Source organism: Notechis scutatus, chromosome 2 (genome assembly GCF_049901735.1).
Source record: "Notechis scutatus isolate UNSWTSFEM ecotype Mainland chromosome 2, rNotScu1.2, whole genome shotgun sequence".
Taxonomy (NCBI): domain Eukaryota; kingdom Metazoa; phylum Chordata; class Lepidosauria; order Squamata; family Elapidae; genus Notechis; species Notechis scutatus.
Window position 1 is genome coordinate 144,025,681 of NC_142010.1, and position 24,402 is coordinate 144,050,082.

A 24,402-nucleotide genomic window follows, 5' to 3' on the forward strand; every position below is an offset into this window, starting at 1 on the left:
TTAACACTTCTGAAAATCATAGATAGGGTATGCAGAAGCCATTGTCTAGGGGCTGAAGAATTTTTAAAGGCTGGAACAAGATAACATTTGGAAATGGATTTGGCAAAGGGTTCCCCAATTCATTAGCTATAAGAAAAGGAAGTTGTACAGCAGAATCAGATCTGGCAGATCCTATTTACAGCCAGACTCAATGAAAGCAGTTTTTGGTTTTCCTGTAGAGTTGGTTTCCTGCTCTGGTTTTGGGGTTGATAGATGTAGAAGTAACTCAATGATGGGTGAGATGGGTGATTTTATGGCAATAGCTATCCCTAAAGAAATTCCTGTTTTAGTCATATACGGTACATCCATTGAATCGGCCTTGTGCTCCATTGATTTGGGAACAACAATTGAGGGTGAAAGCTGGTTAAGAAAAAATGATACTCAGAGGACGATAAGTGACAGGATTCAAAAGGTTAAAGAGGTAGAAGGAATTGGAAATAGGACCAAGCAGAGTCAAGGGCAGGTTAGAGGATAGTGAAAATCAGTCTGAAATTGCATCCTCGCCAGTGGTGGGATTCAAACATTTTTACCACCGGTTCTGTGGGCGTGGCTTGGTGGGCATGGCAGGGAAGGACACACGCAAAATCTCCATTCCCTCCCACTCCTGAGGGAAGGTTAACATCACTTCTCCAAACTACTCAAAATTTCCACTCCCAGTTCTCTAGAACTGGTCAGAACTGCTGAATACCACCTCTGATCCTCACTGATAAAGTAAATGACATCGCCCATGATGAAATAAAATATCCAGTAACAATTTTCAGCAAGCGGGAGAAGAAAAAGTGTTTGAGCCCCCTTAGACTTTTCTCTTTAGTCCCCCTGGCTGAAAAGTCCTGCTCCCTTCTCTCCTTCAAGATATCAGCAACAGAAAGCAATTTCTCTTCCCAAGACACAGTTCCTCACCAAGACATGGCTATTTCCCCTCCCTTTTAATTCAGTCACTCAAACTGACAGCTACACTATGTACAAGAACTGGGCTACATGACTGCTGTGCCATATTTTCACTGTAAATCTCCTGATGTGTCAAGAGCTCCCTTTCACTCCCCAATCCCTTGATAAATATTCATTTTATATAAGTATGTTTCATCTCTCTCTCCCTCTCTTTCTTTAGCTCTCCTTAATTCTTATCACCGGATTTGGAGTTGTGGGTGGTCTTTATATCCTTGCAAGGAAGACCTTCTTTGTTCCTGAAGTGAGGTATGTTTCTGGACAGCAATTATGTTTAGATTGGGACAAGAGTCTCTGCAATATTTATAAGGGATCCATTATTTGATCTGACCTAGCATTGCAGAATCCTCATGATCTGCTTTGCCATTCTTCTTCATACAGTTAATAGAATAGAATAAGAATGAAACAGAACAGAACAGAACAGAATAGAATAACAGAGTTGGAAGGGACCTTGGAGGTCTTCTAGTCCAACCCCTGCTTAGAGCAGGAAAACCTACACCACTTCAGACAAATGGTTATCCAACATCTTTTTAAAACTTCCAGTTGTTGGAGCATTCACAGCTTCTGGAGGCAAGTTGTTCCACTGATCAATTGTTCTGTCAGGAAATTTCTCCTTAGTTCTAAGTTGCTTCTCTCCTTGATTAGTTTCCACCAATTGCTTCCTGTCCTGCCCTCTGGTACTTTGGAGAATAACTTGACTCCCTCATCTTTGTGGCAGCCCCTGAGATATTGGAACATTGAAAGTTTGAAGAAAACCAAGTCCTGCCAGCATTAGTACAAGAGTACCAGCAGAATCAGCAAAGCTGATCAATTTGAATGTTAGGGACTATGTAAATGACCTGGGAAGGGCATTGCTGTCAAGACCTGTTCTCAGGCCAACCTGGCAGGTCAGATTTGACTGATGGGCCAAATGCTTCCCATCTCAGGCCCAGATTATCCTAGGATTTATGCTAGCCTGGATAGGAGAAAGAAAAGTGAAGAAGGAAGAACTGGCCGCTGTTGTTTATAGGGATAGAACGTGAACATCCACTTGTTTATCAAAGACCACCCATCTCTCTCACAGAGTGACTTATCCTTGCTCACGTTTCCAAGAATCAGAGATCCATGTAAAACCATAGTGCATATGGGTATTTTCAGATTTAGGGTTAGAACACCTTCTTACTTCAAAATGTTAATAGAAACTCTTCTGCTCATACTAGTGAATGAATCATAAACTCCTTGTCTGACAAAGCTATAAATTTAGTACATTTTGGATAGAATATGTTTTTGAGATTTGAATTTTATTCTTTGTAGCACTGTATATGTATTACCCGAGGAAGGAAATCTGAATTTAAGATGACACTGGCCCCAACCACCAGATATGCAGTGTCCATATGAACAAAAAAAAACATGCAATATCTTTACAATATCAATCTAGGACTGCCAGTTAAAGTTGAAACTATTCATGGTGATATTTCCCTTCCCAATAATAGTACCCATGTGCCACAGTTGTTCCCCAAATAATACTGAGATGGTTAAGCACTAAGGTTAATGAAAAAAAAATAGCTAACATTTTTCAGGAAAAAATATGAATTTTGATGAAATATCTTACTGTTGTTCCTGATAATCATAAGATGATTGGTACTTTCATAAATATAAACAAAGGAAGAAAGAAGCCAATATTGTTTTGAAAATTGCTGCTGAATCAGGGAAAAACTCTAAAAATGCAACATAAAAATTGTTGATGATATCTATTGCATAGGTGGAAGCATTAAATATAAAATACAATAACAATATTGGAATAAATCTGTAAGTTTATAAGTAATTCAATTGTTTTGTCAAGGAAGCTTCTAACAGTCCTTAAACTCTACCAGGATTACTTTGATATGTACATTTCTCTGTACTATCTCCTTAGCAAAAGAAGACATGCTCCTTAATTTTAAAAGCCACTCCATACATGCTCAAGGGTATTTTTGTCTCATTTTTAATTGGAATAAAATCTCAATGCTTTTACATTTTCACATCTTGGCTCAGTAGAGATGATGCCAAGCGACTATGTTTTCATTCTTGACTATCTGTTCCCATAAGAGCATATGTAGAATGTCTGAGCAATATTTTTCAGGAAGGGGGGAAAAACCTTTAGTGATTATCTACAAACTCCTGTATGTCAACACCTCCTCCAAAATGTAGAAGTTCCAGCCATGTGTGTATTTTTGTCCAATATCTTTTAGCTTCTATACATGTCCACCACATATACGGTAGTAAAACAACACATAGACTTAAAGCCTGAGATATTTTTATTGGGGATTTTACCTGAAAATTATAGTAAAAGAAAAACTAGATTTAATTATACATATATTAACAGCAGCTAAGAATTGTATTTGTTTCAAAATTGGAAAAATGAAAAGTTTCTGATAGAGGAAGAGGTGATCATGAAAATATTGGAATGTGCAGAAATGAATATATTAACATTGGCAATTAAAGAACAAGAAGAAGTAGAATATTATATGATATGGGATTTATTTTATAAATGGTTGGAAAATAAAATAAGAAGTTAAATGAATATTGTTATAATGATAAGATATATAAGGTTGAACAATTTTTAACACGAATGTAATCATAATAAGAAAACGTATATTAAATATAAATATTTACACATGATATATGTACCCAGTCAACACACTATATAACTGAAAGATGGATTTGTTGTAAAATAAAATAAAAAACATTTTTTTAAAAATGTAGAAGTTCCATGAAAACATGGAAGAAGAAAGAAAAGGAAAAAGGTGGGTGACTACTGAACTCTTGGTCACTGATACCTGCCTGATAAGGTATCGTGCTATGGGCCTCTGGCAAGTGTACTGTGAGTCACCCTTTGAAGATGTCTAATGCTTTTATAATAATATCTGTTTACTTGCTAAAGTGATCATTGATTCAATTTGGCGGCAGATGCCCAAGGCTCTTAGCACAAAAATTATCAATGGCAGATTTCCTTTGTCTTTGATTGAATTGCAGATAAAAGTGGAATAGACACATCTTCATCAACCTCTCAAGAGATATAGGCACAATGAGCTCCAGGCTTTGGAGGAAGAGGTTGTTCTCCTAGAATTTTTCCATCCAAGTGAAGATCCTTAAGAATATTAAAGTTCTTCTCTCTTATCCCTGGAGTATTCACAGTCAACCCCAGAACATCAGAAATTAAGGAAAGGTTATTCCCTCTGAGTCTGTTACTTCAGTCTCCTGGGTTGGGGTGCATAACTTTTCTTTGGTCAAGGGAGCATTTGAACAAGCACAGAGCTACAAATTAAATGGATTAAAAATTGCTGTAATTGTCTAAAATTAATTATAAAACCATTCAGTCTTTAGGGCCTGCACAAAGCTAGGACGTGCAACTGTTGAATTCCATGTCTGAACTTGATGAAGTGTGGGATCAAAAGCACCACCTCCCAAACAAACAAACTCTTATTCTCTTAGTTTCCCATACACACAAACGCACACAAATCTCATCTACTGAAAGAAGTGATGGGACAAGGGACAGCCGAGAGATTATGTGGAGTGCAACAGACTGGGAACGTGACTTCCTAGTGGGCCAGATGTGGTCTTGGACTGCAGACTCTGCCTGTTTTTGAAATCTGTCTCAAAGTGACCAATGAAGCCCAGCAGTATTAGCAAACTGAGGGGACACACAGCCCCCAGATGAGATCCATCTATGAGTCTCAGCAAATTCACAGTCTGGCAACAGCTATTGCTGGTCAGGGTTGTGGAGTACAATCCGGAGTTAGAGTGGAATAAGTACATCCCAAATCTCTTTTTCTGCCTAGGCAACAACAAATCTCTTCTTTTATCTGAATCGGATTCCCAAATGGAAAGTTTGCTTCCTGTCAGGGGCCAAAGTGTTAGAAGAGCAGCAAAGAGGGCATGTGTGTGTGAGAAGGAGTTTCTCGTGGGAACTTTCCCGGCCTTGACTCCAGGGTTGTTTTTCTGGCTCAACTTCGCCCTATCCTGTTCCTTGCCCGATCACAGATTGTTTCCCTACAGACACCTCGAAGGAAAAGAAAAGAATTAAAGAAAACAAAACCAAACAAAAGCAAGAGTTTAGAAATGCTTGATGTTCCAACAGCAAAAAGCAAGAGATTTGGTAGATATTTTTCTCCAGCCATCCTGCTCCTTGAAAACCAAGCTTCAAAATGAGAACACCCCAGGTGTCAGCTACCAAACCTTTCCCTTTACAGTCCAATGGCCTTCTGCATTTCAATCTGCACCACCATGGCTCTCTTTCCCATTAACATACCTAAAATACGGTGTTACAATATTTTATTAGCAATACTAATAAAATACTAACTAATGCCATAATAAAATACAATTTTATTATAGCTTTACATCAGGATGACACCAACTAGAATTGCTTCCCCCTATAGAGCTTGTGAACTTAATTCCACTCCCCACTGGTTTTACTAAAGGATGGAATCAAAGAAGAAAAATTTGCCACAGGCTGCCAAATAAATAAATACAGAGGGAGCTGATTTTCAGCAATAATACAACTGCACACCTAAGATTAACCAGAACATTTTAAAGTTGTGCTAAACACTCCAACTTTTTATTTGTTTTATTTAGCGAGAATCTGAACTGGATGATGACCTTTCCCTTCCTTTACAGGTTGTGCACACTTGTGCCATGCATGCTTGCTATAAGCCACACACTTGTGCCATGCATGCTTGCTATAAGCACAAAACTACACAAGTCTTTTCAAAACTCTTTCCCTCTGCAATTACATTGTTGTCTGTGGGTGCAATGACACTTGATCGCCTTATAAACCCAGCAGATATAATAGCACTGTATTCATTATCATATGACCTAGCGTGTGAGTGGGGGGGGGGGAGCCAAACTCTTTCAGACAATATTTAACAGAATAATAACAGAATGTCAGAATAACAAAGTTGGAAGTAACATTGGAAGTCTTCTAATACAACCCCCTCCTTAACCAGGAACCCTATAAGATTCCAGACTAATGGCTCTCCTAACTCTTCTTAAAAACTGTTGAGGTGATTCCCCGTTAGGAGAATGAGCGCATACAGGGAGACGTATTTGAGAGTAGTGTTTGAATAATACACATACAGCACACAGATACACTGTACAGTAAATGTAGGTTTTTACTTCCAGAAACGTTAAGCAAAGTCCAAACAAGCAATCCAAAATCATTCACAGGTAAATCAGTCAGTTTTTCAATCCAGGGATAATTCAATAACAAATTCCAGTGTCAAAAACAGTTCAGTATCAGACTTACATTAAATCCAGAAATATCAGTCAATTAGGAAAAACGGAGGAACGGCAATACTTTCCAACAGAAGGAAACAGAGAGACTCACTCAGACACACTCTCTTCTGAGACAGACTAAAACAAGCCAGGTTTCTGGCTCCATCTTATGGCCGTTTGAAAAACCACACCCAATTGCAGTTTTTGCAATCTCTTAAAGATATAGTACTAAAATGTTTATCCTGGTTTATATATTTCTAACCCAAATACCTGTTAGGTGACTTATATTCCTAACAAAAACCTCCAGCATTAGAGCATCCACAACTTCTGGAGGCAAACCTGATTAATTGTTCTCAGTGACAGGAAATGTCTCCTTAGTTCTATTTTTCTTTGATACATTTCCAACTGCTACTTCTTGTCCTGCCCTCAGGTGGTTTGGAGAATAGGTAGATCTCCTCTCTGTGGGAGCCCCTCAGATATTGGAAGATTGCCATCAAGTCACCCTTAGTCCTTCTCTTCATTAGTCTAGACATACCCAATTTTTGCATCTGTTCATTGCATGTTTTATCCTCCAATCTCTAATCATTTTTGTTGCTCTTCTCTGTACTCTTTCTTGAGTTTCAACATCTTTTTGTATTGTGGTGACCAAACCGGATGCAGTATTCCAAGTGTGGTCTTACTACACTTCATGTGATCTTGATACTGTTCTTCTGTTGATGTAGCATAGGACTGCTTTTGGGGTAGCTATAGCACACTGCTGGCTCATACTTAAGTGGTTGTCCACTAGGACTCTTAGATCCTTCTCATAGTTATTGCTGTTGAGCCAGGTGCCACCTATTCTATACTGGTGCGTTTGGTTTTTCTTGCCTAAGTGTAAAATCTTATAGGGCTCAGGGTTGAAGTCTGTCAAGATCCTTCTTGATCTTGAGCCTATCTTCTAAAGTGTTGGCTATTTTCCCCAGCTTGGTGTTGTCTGCAAATTTGATAAGTTCCTCTTCTATCCCCTCATCTAAATCATTTATGAAGATGTTGAAGAGTTTAATATCTCATCCCTAATTTGTAATAAATCCATGAAATATCAACTATTCAATTTTTGTGTCAACAAAAAGCACTGTCAGAACTTTGCAAAACAAAAAAGTATTATTTCAACCTTGATCAAATAAGCCAACTTTATATCCCTCCCTTCTAACAGTCTTAATCTTTAATTCATTTAAAAATTGTAGTAGCATTTGATTTTTCTTCAATTCCTCTTCATCCCCTCACACAGATTTCTTCACGTTTTTAACAAGTGTCTTAGATAGATCTAATAAGAAAATATTTTCCAGGTCATTCTCTAGGTTCATCTGATATATTGACAAATTAAATAAATAAATAACAAATAAATACTTAAACCTGCAGAAAACTGCTGTCCTGTGGCTCCTAGCCAAGACCAATCACAGTTGATTCCTAGTCACTCTGTGGATAAAAGCTCTTCTACTTTTGTTTTCACATGGAGACCACTTCTGAACTATTTGGAAAAGAATGAAACTCTGACTTTGGGTTTTATAGATTAGACTGATAGATCTTTATAGAAATCACTTGTTCATACTATTATGGAAAAGCAAAAAGTTGTGATTTGATGTTAATGCCATATTTTACTGTAACAGAGAGAGTTGGTAGTCAATGCTTCATTTTCTTTTTCTTTCCCCTATCTTTCCTCACTTCTCTTCCCCCTTCCCCCCCTCACTGTTCTATTTACTTTTGTGTTTTGTATTTTATAATACTCTATAACTTAATAAAAAACGTTTACACAGGAAAAAGCTCTTCAAGCAGTCCTATCTCTCACCACATTATGCAATACTTGCAAATATGTGGTCTCCGTACTTCAGCATGCTGATATTCCTTCTTCCTTGTTTGACTTCAATCTTTAGAGATCTGTTGCCCATATGAAGTATTCATCAGTATAGCTTGAACAGGTATGATAACAGAATATAGCCCTTTTTAATCTCCTTTTCCACGGTAAACCATTCAGAGTTCAGACTGAGGCTTTTTGGTTGTTTTAGATATTTCTTACCATATGAAGTAGATGTCAGGGCAGCTATACCTATTGCATTCCAGACTCGAATGTTCAGTGCTCTCAAAATCTTTGGAGTAGCTATAAAACAGGTACAGAGCTCTTTTTCTATATTATCTTATAGTTTCCTTCATCCACTTAATATTAGCTGTTTGGTCTCACATTCCTCTGTTCTTTCCGAGCCCTGCTTGTTCAATTGCCACTTCTATCTATACTTAGAACTCTGACCTTGTCTGCAGAATGTTCAACAATATCTTGATGGTATAGCACTTAGACTTATATACCACTTTATATTGCTTTACAGCCCTCTCTAAGCGGTTTACAGAGCCAGCCTATTGCCCCCAACAATTTGGGTCCTCATTTTACCCACCTTGGAAGGATGGAAGGCTGAGTCAACCTTGAGCCTGGTGAGATTCGATCTGCCAAACTGCAGACAGCTGGCTGCAGCAGAAGTAGCTTGCAGTACTGCACTCTAACCACTGTGCCACCAAGACTCTAATTGGGGCTAGTGGCCTGCAATTAGAACATTTTACATCTTTCTTTCCAACGATTTGGGGATATCGATATAACTTTACTAGCCATATTTTCTACATTTGTTGAGAGAGGACTACCATGACCTTTGTTGTTTCCACATCAGCCTCTTTTAAAAGCTCCACAGGGATTTTATTCCTCCATCCTGGGCTTTCTTTTTTGCCAGTTGTTAAGCTTATCTGACACTCTCCTCAAGCATCACTGGTTCCCTCTCACACTTTTCTCTCTTGAATATGATGACACCTGAGTTAATCTTCTTGAACAGTTTTTTTCCATGTATCCCTTCCATTTTTTCCATGTTATGTCCCATCATTAACTCCTTTCATGTTTGTTCATTATGACACAGTTTCTCAAACCTTAGCAATTTAAGATATGTGGGCTTCAACCCTCTCCGCCCTCCCACCCTCACCCTCCCACCTCAGCCAGGATGCTGGGAATTGAAGTCCACATATCTTAAAGCTGCCAAGGTCAAGAAATGCTATCTTATGACATTGATACAAGGTTGGGTGTCACTGTGATTTCTCTGGTTTTCTTAAATTTGTTTGTAACCTTATGCTCTTCTACAGTGGATTCTAGGTTATATCTCATAGGGATTGGATCTTTTCTGATCTTTGTGAGTCTGATGTGTATTTCTCTTACCAGTAGTTGATTAATCAGTAGCCACAGACAGCACCAACAGCATTTTGAAATTCAGCATAGAGCTTTTCTATCCATTGCTACATAAGATGCAAACTATTTAACTATAGTGTTGCAAGTTTGGAGAAATCCTGGAGACATCAGGATGTGGAACCTGATGAAAAAACAGGTAGTGAGACAAACACCATTTACTATACAGAAGCTTATCAGCCTCTTGCATCACTGTGGGTTCCTAGTCCAAATATTCCAACTGTTTTTAATGAAGGTTCCTCTGCAACGTTTGCATTAAAGTTGCCGATAATTATTAGCACATCCTTCTTTGGTGTTTGATCTTATTACTTGTAATTTCCGTAGAATTAATCAACTACTTCTTCAGCATCCATTGTCGGTGCACAGTTTCCCTGAATCTTGGTGAAAATTATTCTGTTGCTGATGGAGTTGTATCCCATTAGATAAATTATTCTGTTGCTGATGGAGTTGTGTCCTATTACAGAGGCAGTGATTTGTTTTGGAATGATAATTGCTAACTATTTTTTCTTTGAGTTTCATTTCTGCAATAGAATTTGTCTGATTGAAATGACACATTCTTATCCATTTTGATTCACTGACTCCTGGAATTCCTCTCCTAGTCCATGATACTTCTGCTTTAACATGATCCCGCTTCCCATGATTCGTACAGCAGATATTCCATGCAGCTTTCTTGGCCATCTTCTTGGAAGTAGATTACCATTGCCTTCTTCCCTAGGCTGAGAGAGAGAGTGACTGGCTCAAAGCCACCCAATTGGCCTCCATGCTGAAGGCAGAGCAAAGAACTCATATTCTCCCAGCATCTAGTCAAGTGTCTTTAATCACTAGCCCGGACTGGCTTTCTCAGTATGCTATACTGTGATAAAGAAGCTGTTGAACTTGCTTGTACCAACATCTTGGAAGCAACTGTAATGTGAGACAGCCAGGAGTGTGACACTAGTAGTTATCCAGAATGCTCTTCAGTGCACCTAGAATATACTGCCCCACAATCCCGTTTCTTGATTTTTTTGGAAGTGAAGATGGATTGTTTACTAAACAAATGTGATCTCCTCACCGAGAATCCATCAAGCCTGATGAAAAACAAAATGATTCATGCTTCTCTGTAGGTGCTGTCACCACAGCCTACAGGATTCATGGATGATATTCAGATGATTCACCATTCCAGTTTAATGCCTCTAAACCCAGAGTGAAATGTGATTTTAAGAGTGCCTTCAGGAACAGGAAAGAAAAAAAATATGGGAATTGTAAAACAATGGGGGGAAAAATGGTCTTCCGGTTTGAGTTCCTTCGCCGACAGATCGAAACCGTGATCGTGCGCAGTTTCGATCTATGCTCGCTGCCGGAGCGCCCCGAGCAGGCTGGTTTTGGGGCTAAGCCACCTCGTACACTGGAAATCCAAAGACCGACTTCAATCTTTTCTGTTATCCAAAACTGCAAAGATAGCTCTCTGCTGTAATACTCAACACTTCCTAAGCATTTTACAAGCCTTCTAGGATACCCAGGCTAAAGTCCTGGTTACATCATATCTGGCAAAATTAGCCATGAGCTTGTTGGCAACATGCCTCATTGAATTTAATGACCATCCTAAGAACAATAGAGCCTGGAGGTTCACATTTAAAAATATAGTCAAACACTTAAATACAGGGGCAAATGAGGAATTGGACTAGTTGAGCAAAAAGATGGGGAATGTGTTTTTAAAGTATTATATTCAGTGATTAGATCACTGGATATAAATAACCCTACACAATAAATAACATCTGCTTTAAAAAATTGGGGAAATGCTAATAGCAGCCCAGAAAGAATAGAACATACATATTCAAGAAAATAGTTTAAGAAGATATTATCCTGACCGGCTCAAGGTTGACTCACTTGTCCATCCTCCCGAGGTTGGTAAAATGAGGCCCCAGGTTGTTGGGGGCAGCATGCTGACCCTGTAAACTTCTTAGAGAGGGATGTAAAGCACTATGAAGCGGTATATATGTCTAAGTGTTGTTGCTATTGCTATTCTATCACAGGAGCTCTGATTCTTCAGCCTACCCTTCCACTTTCCAGGCTAATCCCACTGGCTTCCTTGCATTCAACCCTGTGGTGTCTTGGCTGTTAAAGAGTTTGTAAACAGCTTAGAGGAGGCTGTAAAGCACTGTGAAGTGGTATATACTGTAAGTCTAAGTGGTATTGCTATTATGAGGTAAGAGAACTTGATGATGTACAAGACTGACCTATGTTTTGATGTCTCTGTTATCTGGAGACAGTTTTTGGAGTAAGCTCTGAAATTTAAAAAAAAAATCATTTCATGGACTTCATGAAAAACACAAGAGGATTTTCTGAACACCTCTGTGGAAGTGACCAAGACAACAATAAGGGACAGTAGCAGTTGAAGGTATCTACTCTGATAGAATGCATAAGATTGCAACCAGTTGGGGTGAGATTCTTCACTAAATGCTGAAAACGAACAGTGACAGTTAGTCACCTTTGGATTGTGATGTCTATGGTATATCTTGAAGACTGAACCTTACTGTTTCATAGGAAATAAAAGGAGCACAAAGTTCATTAATAATGAAAACTTCATCTACAGTGGTCCATAAACTCAAAGGTTTGATCTTGGATGGGTGATAGCAAGAGATGTTTGTGCCTGAGTCAATAAATACAACATGACTGTGTTAAAAAAAATTGGCAACAAACTACTTCAGGCTATGCACTCTTTGCTATATTGGCAGAAAGAAATTTGGTTATAAGGAATAAAATAAATGTACTGCTTAGCAGAACAGCCCCCCCAGAAAAACATTTCTGGAATATGCTGGGATATATCTGGAATATGAAGTATTCCAGACCACAAACGATGATAACAAACTAGCCCTTCAATAGAAGATAAAGGATTCCTCAAAACGTTTTCTTTCATGTCTAGATCAAACTTTAAAGTGCCAGAATGAAGCCACCTTTTGGGGTTTGTCGTTGGCCCAAAATAAAACATCAGCACATGTTTCTGGTAGCAGATGACATACCAGCAAGTGGGCCGGACTCTGGGTCTCTCCACATATACATAGCGTGCTGTTATCTGCTAAGAATCTCCACTTGAGTTTATTGGTTTTACATTTAGGCACTCCAATTCTCAACTTCAAGACAACCATTAAGGAATTCTCTAAACATGGTTCTAGCTGGCTTCACTTCCATTTTGGGCATTTAGTTGTCAGCTTCATGTCAACAGAACTTTTCTTTCCACTTGCATTTCTGCACTGCCACATGAACTTGAGGCGGCATTTAGACATCCTTATAGAAACATGCCTTAGAATGGACATTCAGAACTAGTTCCACCACACACAAACTATAAGTAACCTCCAACAGTGGTAAAAACAGTACAAAGACTTGAGAATAACTTCTAGAATAATTGGTGAGCTCAGTATTCCCACCTCAGCAGAAGTAGCGTAAGTGGCAATTCAGACAACCAATATTAAAGTTGATAATGTTGTCCCTTTTTCTCCTAAGATTTTTATTTGCTTTAATATACAGAAAGAGATATAAAGAAAAATAATAAATGGAGAAAACTGAAAACCAAAAATGTTATCAGACAATAGGAAAAAAAGTATTTTTTACAGCATTAAATCTTGGCACAGAGTAATATTTCATTAGATCAGTAGAAAACAAATTCATCAGCAGAGAGCAAACACATATAAAAAAATCCAAGGTTGCAAGCCCAATATGACTTTTCTTCATATTGTAACCATTCTATCTGCTATACTCCATTCTCATTAAATCCAGAGTCCTTCATATATTGACAAATTCCATATTTTGCTAAATAATTCAAAATCATAATTCACCCTAATATATTTTAATCCACTTTCCCAAAAATATATAAACAAATGTATGGATATGAAATCAAATTGAACAATTATGGGGCAAGCCTATAGTTTATATGTGTTGTATTATACATTCAGCATCAACATTCAACATGATGACAAATTATTTAAGACTCTTAGCCACTAATTTATTAATAAGGAATATTTGACTCTTGCATGTAAATAACTGATATCCATCTTAGTGGTTGATGGATGGAAAGAGGGATGGATGGATGGATGGATGATGTACCATCCTGTCATTTTCAACCTCTAGTGACCATATAGATATTCTCCATGATCCCCTATCCTAATCTGTTCTTTCAAGTCTCCCAACAAAGCACTGATCGCCAGTATAATTAACTTTACCCACCTTGTTGCTAGTTGATATCTTCATCTCCTTCCTTCCACTTTTCCCCACCATTAGAGCCATTTCCAGAGACCTGGGTTTTTGCATAAGGTGTCTGAGGAGGATCATTTCAACCTAGTCACTTGAGTGAGAATTCTAGGTTGATTCGTTAGAGGATCCATCAACTTGTTTCTTGGCTGTCCACATTATTATCAGGAGTCTTCTGCAACACCAAAGTTCAAAGGCATCAATAATCTTCTCGTCCTGCTACTTTAAAGTCCAACTTTCACTTCCATGGAGTGTCACAGGAATACAAAATTTGTGCAATTCTGATTCTTAGACCCATCATATTTGAATATCTTTTCCAAGGCTCTCAGAGATGTCCTGCAAGATATTAATCTGCCTCAGCAATGCTCTTTAATGGCTATAAAAATACAACACATTTTTGAATCCTCAAAAAGACATTTAATTGAACACATAGCGATTCCACAGTTTTGGACAATCCTTATTCCCCTAATACCTTGAATGGTTTAAAAATATATAGGTAATATGCAGATGCACATTAATACCCCTGTTAGACCATGAACTCCGAAATAGAAAAAAAACGTGCATGTTATTTTCAAACTGGGATTATTCCCCAGTGTAAATTTATGATGATAATAAGGGTCAGTATTAAAACTGCAGTCCAACATTATTCAAATATATTTTAGTCTTTAAAGCTGGAAATGCAACTGAGTTCTGACTAATCAAGTGGCTGCCAAGATATCAGAAAAAACATATAATTACTTAATTGTGCATATGTTTTCTCAATTTGATCACTTGAATTCCTTTAAGAAATAGAATTTGAAATATATGCCCAGTAATAAAAATAAAGTTAAAAGCCCTGTTATCATATGTGAATTATAATTTAGTTTGTGTTTATCCATCCCATAAGAATGTTCTTAATTATTTATCAACCTGCTTAAAATACATTAAAGCTATTAACATAGGAATCCAAATACATATATCAATCTTTTTCAATTTCGCAAAAATTGTCTTTCCCATAAACTCTTTCTGATTTTTAATCTTCAGTTTATATCAACATTAATGTGAAATAATATCAATTTGGAATATTGACATCTTTAAATATTTTTTTGAAGTAATTATTCTGAAATAGTTAAAGTCCAACCCCAGTAAACCCTACACATTTCCATAGATTTCTATAGACTTTATTATATGAGAGTTATTGTCCTTAGTAAGTGGAAAGATTCTGACTCAGGTCCAAACAAACACACAATGAATTGTGAAAACCTTTGTAGAATAGAATAGAATAGAATCTTTATTTTAGCCAATGACCAGTCCATAAAACACTTGGATACTTAAAATTAATATTGATAGTCAATTAATTAATTCTAATTGATTAATTAGTTTCTCATACTGTAATGTGATCACTATTTCCAAACTTCTTGCTTGGCTTCCTACAAGCAAAGTCACTGGGGAAGCCAGCAGATCACAAATGCAACCAAATGATGTTACATTAGGATTTGCTTAATGATGGCAACTGGAAGTGCCAGAACTGGTCACATGACATTGTGATCATCTTAGCAATGGAAATTCTTGTCCCAATTGTAGTTGTTAGCTAAGGACTACCTGTATAAGAGACCTTGGCACCTGATAAATTAAACGCTAATGACATACATTCTTTAATTAGATTCTAATGTCACACATCATTAGAATTTAAAGCACATGGATGAGATTTTTGACAATTGAAAAGAAATTAAAGAGGCACTTGTTCATCTGAGACATATACAAAGTGTACCAAAAATCAGGCCCCATAATCACAATATGTTTTATTAAATTTTTTTCCCAATTAAATAGTTACTAAGGAATGTTTGAAAGTCATATGTCAGATGAATAAGGAAATGTTAAGAAGAAAAAGTGGTTAAGGCCTCAGGCTAGAAACCAGGAGACTGTGAGTTCAAGTCCCACCTTATGCATGAAAGCTGGCTGGGTGACTTTGGGCCAGTTACTGTCTCTCAGACCAATTCACTTTACAAGGACACTGTTGTGGGGGAAATGGGAAGAAGAGGAGAATTTAGTGTGTTCACCAACTTGAGTTATTTATAAAAATAATAAAGCAGGATATAAAAAATAAATAGCAATCAATTTCAGCATTTGATGTAATTTATATGATAAATTATCTATACAGCTTGACTTTAGGTGTACCCTGTATATGTGGACAAATAGTTTTACCTGATGTAAGCATCTTTTAAAAAAAATTTGAACTTGAGCATAAAAAATAATCTCATAGAAATTCAGAGGTCTGAGAGCAACTTTTAGCTGGCTAATTTTATATTTGTTTTGAAGCTAAGACAATGCTGGCCTATAATATTAGTAGCCTAGCGCACTGCAGGGACTAAAGAGATTTTTTAAGAGCCTGGTACAGTGAGATGGCAGAATAAAATATATCTGACAGGCAGATACATATATCTGCATGGGATCAAATAATCTTGAATAGAGGGCATATGCATATATGGCTAAATGTGGTTGCTTCTCCAAGGGATCGTATAAACTTGGCTTATTTTCCTCCTTTGAAGCTACTTTGCAAACAATTGAAGTGCTCTGTGGCACGTTCCCTCATGGTTTCCCCAACAGGTCATTGTCACAGCTACTGGATTCACAAACCTTTCTTGTTGGTTTTTAGTGTTGATTTTGAAATCTTAATTCCATATTTTCGGCTTTACACAAATAAATGTCTTTGTTCTCCAGCAGTCTTTGTGAAATTGTGACCATAGTCCAGAGAATTTCTTTTTGCATAAATCCTGTCCCTCACAGAAGGAGGAACTTGGACTGAAATAATAAAAAGCCTTCAGCTAATTATCGGGAGTCATTCTGCTAACATCCATGTCTAAAAAAGGATTAGAACTCATGGTCTCCCAAGTTTCTACTCCAGCACCTTAACTATTACAAGCAAGTTTGGCCCACAAAGTTCTCAGATGAATAGAAGACTCTTAAACAATGTTTCTCAGCCTCAGCAACTTTAAGATGAGTGAACTTCAACTCCCAGAACTCCCCAGCCAGCCATGTTGGCTGAGGAATTCTGAAAGCTGAAGTCCACTCATCGTAAAGCTGATAAGGTTGAGAAACATTGTTCTAAAATCTGGGGCTAATGCCAATTTTCCAAACCAACCTAGAGAACAGCAGGGGGAAGTGGGGGACCCAGTTCACACACTCCCAGGTTGATTGGTTAATTTTATATCCCATCTTTCTTTCTGGACCTTGGGGCAGTATGTAGCACTTCCTCCTATTTTCCCACCAGATCTGTACATTTCTGCTAGTGCTCCTGTAAAGAAGAGAGAGGATCATCTCAGGCACCATGAGCTTGTTATGGGAAGGTCAGAATAAAAAACAACAACAATACAATGCTATTTTTAAGTGATTATCATTGACATATTCTGGGTATTTTGTCAGTTTTTGACAGAAGATATGCCACAGTTTTACCATTTGACAGTTGAGTTTGATGAGGTTTCATTTCTGACACCTGCCAAAAATAAAGCAGGCAAGAAATGCCAAAAACCTAGATGCCTAAAATTCTCAAGTAAAATTTCATATATCGACTTGCCTGAAACATTTTAAATCATATACCCTTTCATCATTCTTAGGCAAGAGAGCCAGGTGGTTTCTGACTCAAAAAGAACATGGAGGGATGCCACTAGTCAGGCTGCATTAACTTCATATACAGCTTCCTTAAGAATCCAACCGTTCTGGATTGCTTTTATCCAATCTTCAACCTTCTCTTTCTAAGAAAGGTTGTTGTTGTGAATCAATAAAAGTTACTAGCATAAATGCAAATCAGGGTTTGGAAACCTGCACACCTGATTGGCCCTTATACAACAACTAGGGATTGGTCCATAAGTAGTCCCTGATTGGCCACTATTTTGACACTTCTCATTGGTTATAAGTTTGAACTTGTTGTACATGTCATTGGTTAATAAGGTAGCAGATAACCCTGTTGCCCATAGCCTTGCTCTGTTCTGTTCTATTTACGATTATTAAAGAGTTGAAGTCACTGGTCAGATGTCTGGTCTCCATTATTCCCCAACTTAACACTGGCGACGAGGGTGGGATACGGAGACCGAAGAGCTGACTGAGTTACAGAGCAACACACAGAGCACGTGGTCGAACACGCACCATCAACGGCAACATGGCCAGCAGTGCCGTACCACCCGCTCCATTCAACTCAGAAACCGAAGACTGGGAGTCATACATGGATCGGTTCCAGATGTTTCTGGAGACCAACAATTTGAAAGATGCAACAACCGGCAAAAAAAGAGCTATCTTTCTAACTCACTGCGGGCCTACCGTGTTTAAAATGGCAAAATCACTTGCCAAGCCAGCCGAGGTAAAAGAGATGGACTGGGACGTCCTCGAGCCTTTACTACGGGCTCACTACGCGCCCACCGTGCCAACCTTAGTCAGAAGACACGAATATTACCAGAGGGACCAACGGAAGGGCGAAAGCCTTGCCAATTACATCGCGGACCTCCGCAACCTTGGAGGCCTCTGCGGATTTGCCGACTTAGAAGAAGCCCTCCGGGACCGCCTGGTTCTGGGCCTAGAAGACGGCACAATCCAGAGCAAAATTATGGCTAAGGGGGACATCAGCCTCACCGATGCCCTTAAAGAAGCCTCGGCAGCGGAGGCGACCAAGAAGTCGGCAGCCCGAATGCGCCGCACCAACGCATCGCTACGTCAACTCGCCAATGATACTTCGCCTCGCTCAGAGAGACACCCGGTATCGACTCACCACGAAGACCTAGAATCCCCATCAGAAAGCGATGAGGAAGAGGTCAACCGACTCCGAACGGAACGAGACCAGTTCACACAACCCTCATCCCGACCATGTGCAGGATGTGGGGTGAATCACCCACGATCCAGCTGCAAATTCCTCGACGCACTCTGCCGCAATTGTGGGAGACGAGGTCACATCGCAAAGGTTTGCAGAAGCAAACAAAACTCCAAACCCTGACAGGCCGAATGCCAATCTTCAGGATTCTTCGGCACACACCGAGAAAAACTGAACCACCAATGGGGAAACCACTCCTACAGAAACAAGCCGTCCACCACTTCCACCAGGCGTGAAGAAACCAGGCGGGAAGAGACCCACCAAACAATCACCATAGGCCACGCTACATCCCTTGATGCCGGGAAAATCCGAGTAAAGGTCGCCATCGAAAACAAACCTTGCGTGATGGAGGTAGACTCGGGATCTTCCCTCTCGATGGTGTCGTGGAAAACGCTCCAACAGCTCATTCCAACGATTCGCCGCCAAGACCTTAACCCTCAAAGGGTTATACTCAAAGACTATCAGGGCAACCGAATTCCTGTCGCCGGGTCCCGCAGATTCCAGATCTCTTTCAAGGACCGTGCACGTCGCTCTACCACTGACTGTCGTGGACCGCGACAGGCCTAGTCTTTTAGGCCTTCAATGGTTCAGGCCGCTCGGAATCACTGTAGCCGGAGTCCACCGAGCCGAGAGCAGCGATTGGGAGGAGGCACTCGTGCAAGAATTCCAAGACGTTTTCGCGAACGGACTAGGCAAGTACAAGGGGACCCCGATCTCGTTTAACTTGAACCCTGAGATAGCACCCATCCGCCTTAAGCCGCGTCGGGTGCCATTCGCCTTGAAGCCTAAAATCGACGAACAACTCGATAAGCTAATAGCGCAGGGCATGCTGGAACCCACCGACCACGCCCGCTGGGAAACCCCTATAGTGACGCCTATCAAGCCTGATGGGTCACTAAGAATTTGCGGAGACTACCGGGCCACCTTAAACCACGCACTACAGCAAAGTGCATATCCAGTGCCGGTAGTGCAACACTTGCTCCATTCCCTGGGTGGCGGGAAAGTTGTCGCTAAACTAGATCTAGCCCAGGCGTATCAGCAATTGCCTTTAGATCCGACCACGGCAGAGGCGCAAACTATCGTAACGCATAGGGCGCATTTAAATGCAACGGCTCCAGTTCGGGAAGCGTTGCCCCGGAATCTTTCAGAGCTTAATGGAAAGGTTGTTACAAGGGATCAGAGGGGTCGTACCATATTTCGACGATGTACTCATCGCCGCCCCTAACAAAGACATCCTAGAAAAACGACTCAGAGAGGTTTTACGAAGATTCCAAAACGCAGGCCTCAGAGTTAAAAAGATAAATGCCAGTTATGTACCGAAAAAGTAGAATTTTGGGATACCTCCTGGACAGCCAAGGAATCCATCCCACCGAAGACAAATTAAGGGCGATTAAAAAGGCCCCCACTCCAAGGAACAAGGCAGACCTACAGGCGTTCCTTGGACTTATCAATTTCTATAATGTCTTTTTACCCCACAAAGCAACGGTAGCAGAACCATTGCATAGACTATTAGACAAAAAAGCAACGTGGGTTTGGGGACAACGGGAACAATATGCTTTCCAACAAGTAAAGAAATTGCTAACTTCTGATTCTGTACTTATGCAGTACAACGAGACTCTTCCGCTCACTATCACGTGTGACGCATCACCTTTTGGGGTTGGGGCAATTCTGGCCCACGTATTACAAATGGAGCGGAAGCCCCCATCGTGTTTTTTTCGCGAACCTTAGCTAAAGCTGAAAGAAATTATAGTCAGCTGGACAAAGAAGCTTTAGCTATTGTGGCTGCAGTTAAAAGATTTCATGAATATGTTTATGGCCGTGCGTTTACGATAATTACTGATCATAAACCGCTACTGGGGATCATTGCGGGTAATAAACCAACCCGTATATATTGTCCCCCAGAATGACCCGTTGGTCTGAATTCTTGGCGGCCTACAACTACACCTTGCAACATCGCCGGGAAATCAATTCTCCACGCTGATGCATTGAGCAGAACACCGCTCCCAGACTCTGTTGTAGATCCAGCCCCAACCATCTCAACACTACAGATCGAAGCTCTACATGCACCACCCTTGACGGCTAGAGACATTGCCTTTGAAACGAAACGTGACCCAGTTCTGCAACACATCCTACGCTGGGTTGAACGGGGGTGGCCGACGGACCAAATAGCACCGGAATGGGCGCCTTTCAAAGCCCGCCAAACCGAACTGTTTTCCCAAAAAGGCTGTATCTTGTGGGGCGATCGAGTCGTAATCCCTGGCAAATTGCAACAAACTGTTTTGGCGGTATTGCATGAAGGACATCCGGGTATCGTGCGGATGAAAGCACTCGCACGCAGCTACGCTTGGTGGTCGGGAATCGACAAAAGAATCGAGGCCTGGGTCGCTACTTGTCAACGTTGCCAGGACGCCAGCAACGCCCCGCCTAAAGCAAGCCCAACCGAATGGGAAACTCCGAGGGGACCTTGGTCCCGTATTCATATTGACTTTGCGGGGCCTACCAAAGGACACACTTTCCTTATTACTGTCGACGCCTATTCAAACTGGCTCGAGATCCATCGAATGAACACAACTACAACGGACTCAGTTATCAATAAATTAAACAGACTATTTGCCACATACGGGTTTCCGGACATGTTGGTCTCGGACAACGGCCCACAGTTTACTGCATTACCCTTTGAACAATATCTTGCTGATCGGGGCATCCGCCATGCGCTAACCTCGCCCGCGCACCCTGCGGCGAATGGACGTGCAGAACGCATGGTACAATTTGTAAAAAAGACCCTTCACAAAATGGAATTTGGCAACATCGACGAGAAAATCAATTGAATTCTCTTGTTGCAGCACATCACACCCCACAGCGTGACCAACAAAACGCCCACTGAGCTTCTTATGGGGCGGAAACTACGATCGCACCTTGACCGGCTCCACCCCGCATTCGCACCGGAAAAGCCCTTCGGCTCCAGCAGCAAATGCCGGGAATTTAAGGTAGGCGATTTAATCTTTGCCAAAAACTTTTCCGGCGACCCGTTATGGATACCCGCAACCGTTACCCACCTTACCGGGCCTAGATCTTACCGCCTGCTAACGGACGATGGGAGGGTGTGGAAACGCCACATAGACCAACTCCGATCGAGATTACCACCCAGCACCCATGACTCCCCGGGTTCACCAACTCAAGGGGGAGGAAATATCGAGGACATTGACTTTGATATGACAAATAGCAGGCCAACGGAAACCCTACGGCCCAGCGAAACACCGGAACGTGAAGCGGGGAGGGAGTTGAATTTTTCAGGGAACTTTAATATGGGGGAAACCAAACTGCAAAACCCCGAAGAAACACGGAGTAGCAGAGACAACCACAGTGGAAGCAGCACGGAATCACCGTGCAGCGAAACTGAATTTAATAAAGATCATCCAAACGCTCCACCGGAACCGGACCTTAGACCAAAACCGGTGGAGCCACGGAAATCATCCAGACAGACCAAACGGCCTGTCTATCTTGAGGATTTTATTACAGCTCCCCTCAAACGGAACCCAAGGGGGAGGGGTGTTGTGAATCAATAAAAGTTACTAGCATAAATGCAAATCAGGGTTTGGAAACCTGCACACCTGATTGGCCCTTATACAACAACTAGGGATTGGTCCATAAGTAGTCCCTGATTGGCCACTATTTTGACACTTCTCATTGGTTATAAGTTTGAACTTGTTGCACATGTCATTGGTTAATAAGGTAGCAGATAACCCTATAAAAGGGTTGCTGTTGCCCATAGCCTTGCTCTGTTCTGTTCTATTTACAATTATTAAAGAGTTGAAGTCACTGGTCAGATGTCTGGTCTCCATTATTCCCCAACTTAACAGTTGTTGAGGAGGTGGTCAGGTTGTGGCTTCAGAGGGCCCTGGAGAAAACATATTATATTGGTCTTTTTCAGTTGGGCTTCAAACTAAGGCATGGTATTGAGGTAGCATTGGTCATCCTTGTTGACGATTTCAGGTGGAGTTGGGATGGGGCAAGTGCAACTGTCCTGACAATCTGATATCTCAGCAACTTTCAAGTTCATCAACTGTGGTATCCTTCTGGGCTGTCTACAGAGATTAGGAGTAACTTTCACTGTGCTGCAATAGGTTTCCTTCTTTCTCTGTGACCAGTTTCAGTCAGCAGTGGTGGTGAGAATCAAACCTCCTGGGGTATGGAATGCCACAGGGCACAACTATTTTCCCACTCTTATTTAACATCTACATCAGTGGTTCCCAAACTTTTTAAGTCCACCGCCCCCCGGGTGCTACAAACACATCCTTGGTGCCCCCCACCCAGGGGTGGGATGCAAATTTCGGTGGGCGTGGCCTAAATTGAGGGTGCGGCTTGCTGGTCATGTGACTGAGTGGGCGTGGCTTGCTGGTCGTGTGACTGGGTGGGCGTGGCCAGGTGACTGGCAAACCAAATACAAGTGGTCCTCACTTAATGACCGGTTGTTTAGCAAGTGTTCTAATTTATGACCAGCCTCCCTGGAGCTACTTGACCTGTTTTTGGAGTTTTGACAGCTTTAGATCAGGGGTCTAAATCCCACCCCTGCCTGTGTGTATGTGAGAGAGGGAGAGAGAGGTTGGATCAGATCTCTCTCTCTCTCTCTCCCACCAATGCCAGAAAGCCACCGTCAGTCAAAATTCATATTAGTGGTCTCCGGGATTTAAAATTATCAGTTTGGTGGTCCCTGAGGTCCAAAAGTTTGGCGACCTCTGATCTAAAGGGGTGAGCCTGAGAGAGGGAAAGAGAGAGAGAAAAGAAAGAGAGAGAGAAAGAGAGGAAGAAAAGAAAGAGAAAAGGGAAAGAAAGAAAAAGGGACAAAGAGCGGGGGATGGAAGGAAGGGACAGAAAGAAAAAGAAATAAAGAAGGAGGGAGGGAGGGAGGAGAAAGATAATGAGATATCTATTCTAGTCCAATCACCTGCTCCAGCAGGGTTAGAAGGGAGTGTGTGTGTGTGTGTGTGTGTGTGTGTGTGTGTGTTCTCCTTGTAATTTACCAGTACATTTTGGTTTTGCCTTCTTCAGAATTGGCACTGTAATACATTGGGGAAAAGTAATTTTTAGGGAGGACATCTGATCCAATGGATCCTGTTTAAAGCCTCAACAAAATGTGGGAGCTTCCTGATAGTCTTGACCATGTTTCATCCACAAAACCTTTAATAGAAGCCAAAGAGGTTTCAATGTGCTGGCAAAGATGTTTCAGTGTGGAAAAGGGCCTCAGTCTAAACTGGGCCTCATTTCAATCTGATGCATCAGGTCTCTCTCTTTCTCTCTCTCTCTCTCTCTCCCCCTCCCTCCCTCCCTCCCTCTCAGACTGGCTTTGCTTTACTTTTCCGATGTGGCTGCAGGGCTGGCGCCTCGAACGCCCCCCTGCTGCCTCTTAGCGTCCCCAAGGAGGCTGGCAGAGGGGCACAAAGAGGCGGCAGGGGGGCGTTCAAGGTGCCGGCCGGCCCTGCAGGTTCACCCATTGACTAGCACCGCTCCGGAGCTGGCGCCTCCAATGCGGAAGCTGTGGCACGTTACGTGCCACCGCGGCCATGTTCAACGTGTCGCCCCCCTGCCGCCTCTTAGTGCCCCTCTGCCGGCCCTCTTGGGGATGCTAAGAGTTGGCAGGGGGCAGTGCGTTGAATGCGGCGGTACATAACATGCCATCGCTTCCGCATTGGAGGCGGAGTGAACCTGCAGGGGCGGCGCCTTGAACTGCTGCTATCTCTTAGCGCCCCCCTGCCAGCCCCCTTGCCTCTTAGCACCCCCCCTAAGGCATCCCACCGCCCCCAGGGGGTGGTACCACCTACTTTGGGAACCACTAATCTACATGAATCTACTGGAAAAGTTCATCTGTAATTTGAGG

The 24,402-nt window shown here is 41.2% G+C and overlaps 1 non-coding gene across 1 annotated transcript in view; it reads left to right on the top strand.

Annotated features, from left to right (window-relative positions):
• The first annotated feature begins 1,147 nt into the window (after nucleotides 1–1,147).
• The window catches only part of COXFA4L2 (cytochrome c oxidase hypoxia associated subunit FA4L2), a 38,608-nt gene continuing 15,353 nt past the window's right edge, over nucleotides 1,148–24,402 (top strand). Inside the window, exon 1 of the transcript XR_015747815.1 lies at nucleotides 1,148–1,233. This is a non-coding gene — a transcript (cytochrome c oxidase hypoxia associated subunit FA4L2). The remainder of the gene's footprint in view (nucleotides 1,234–24,402) is intronic.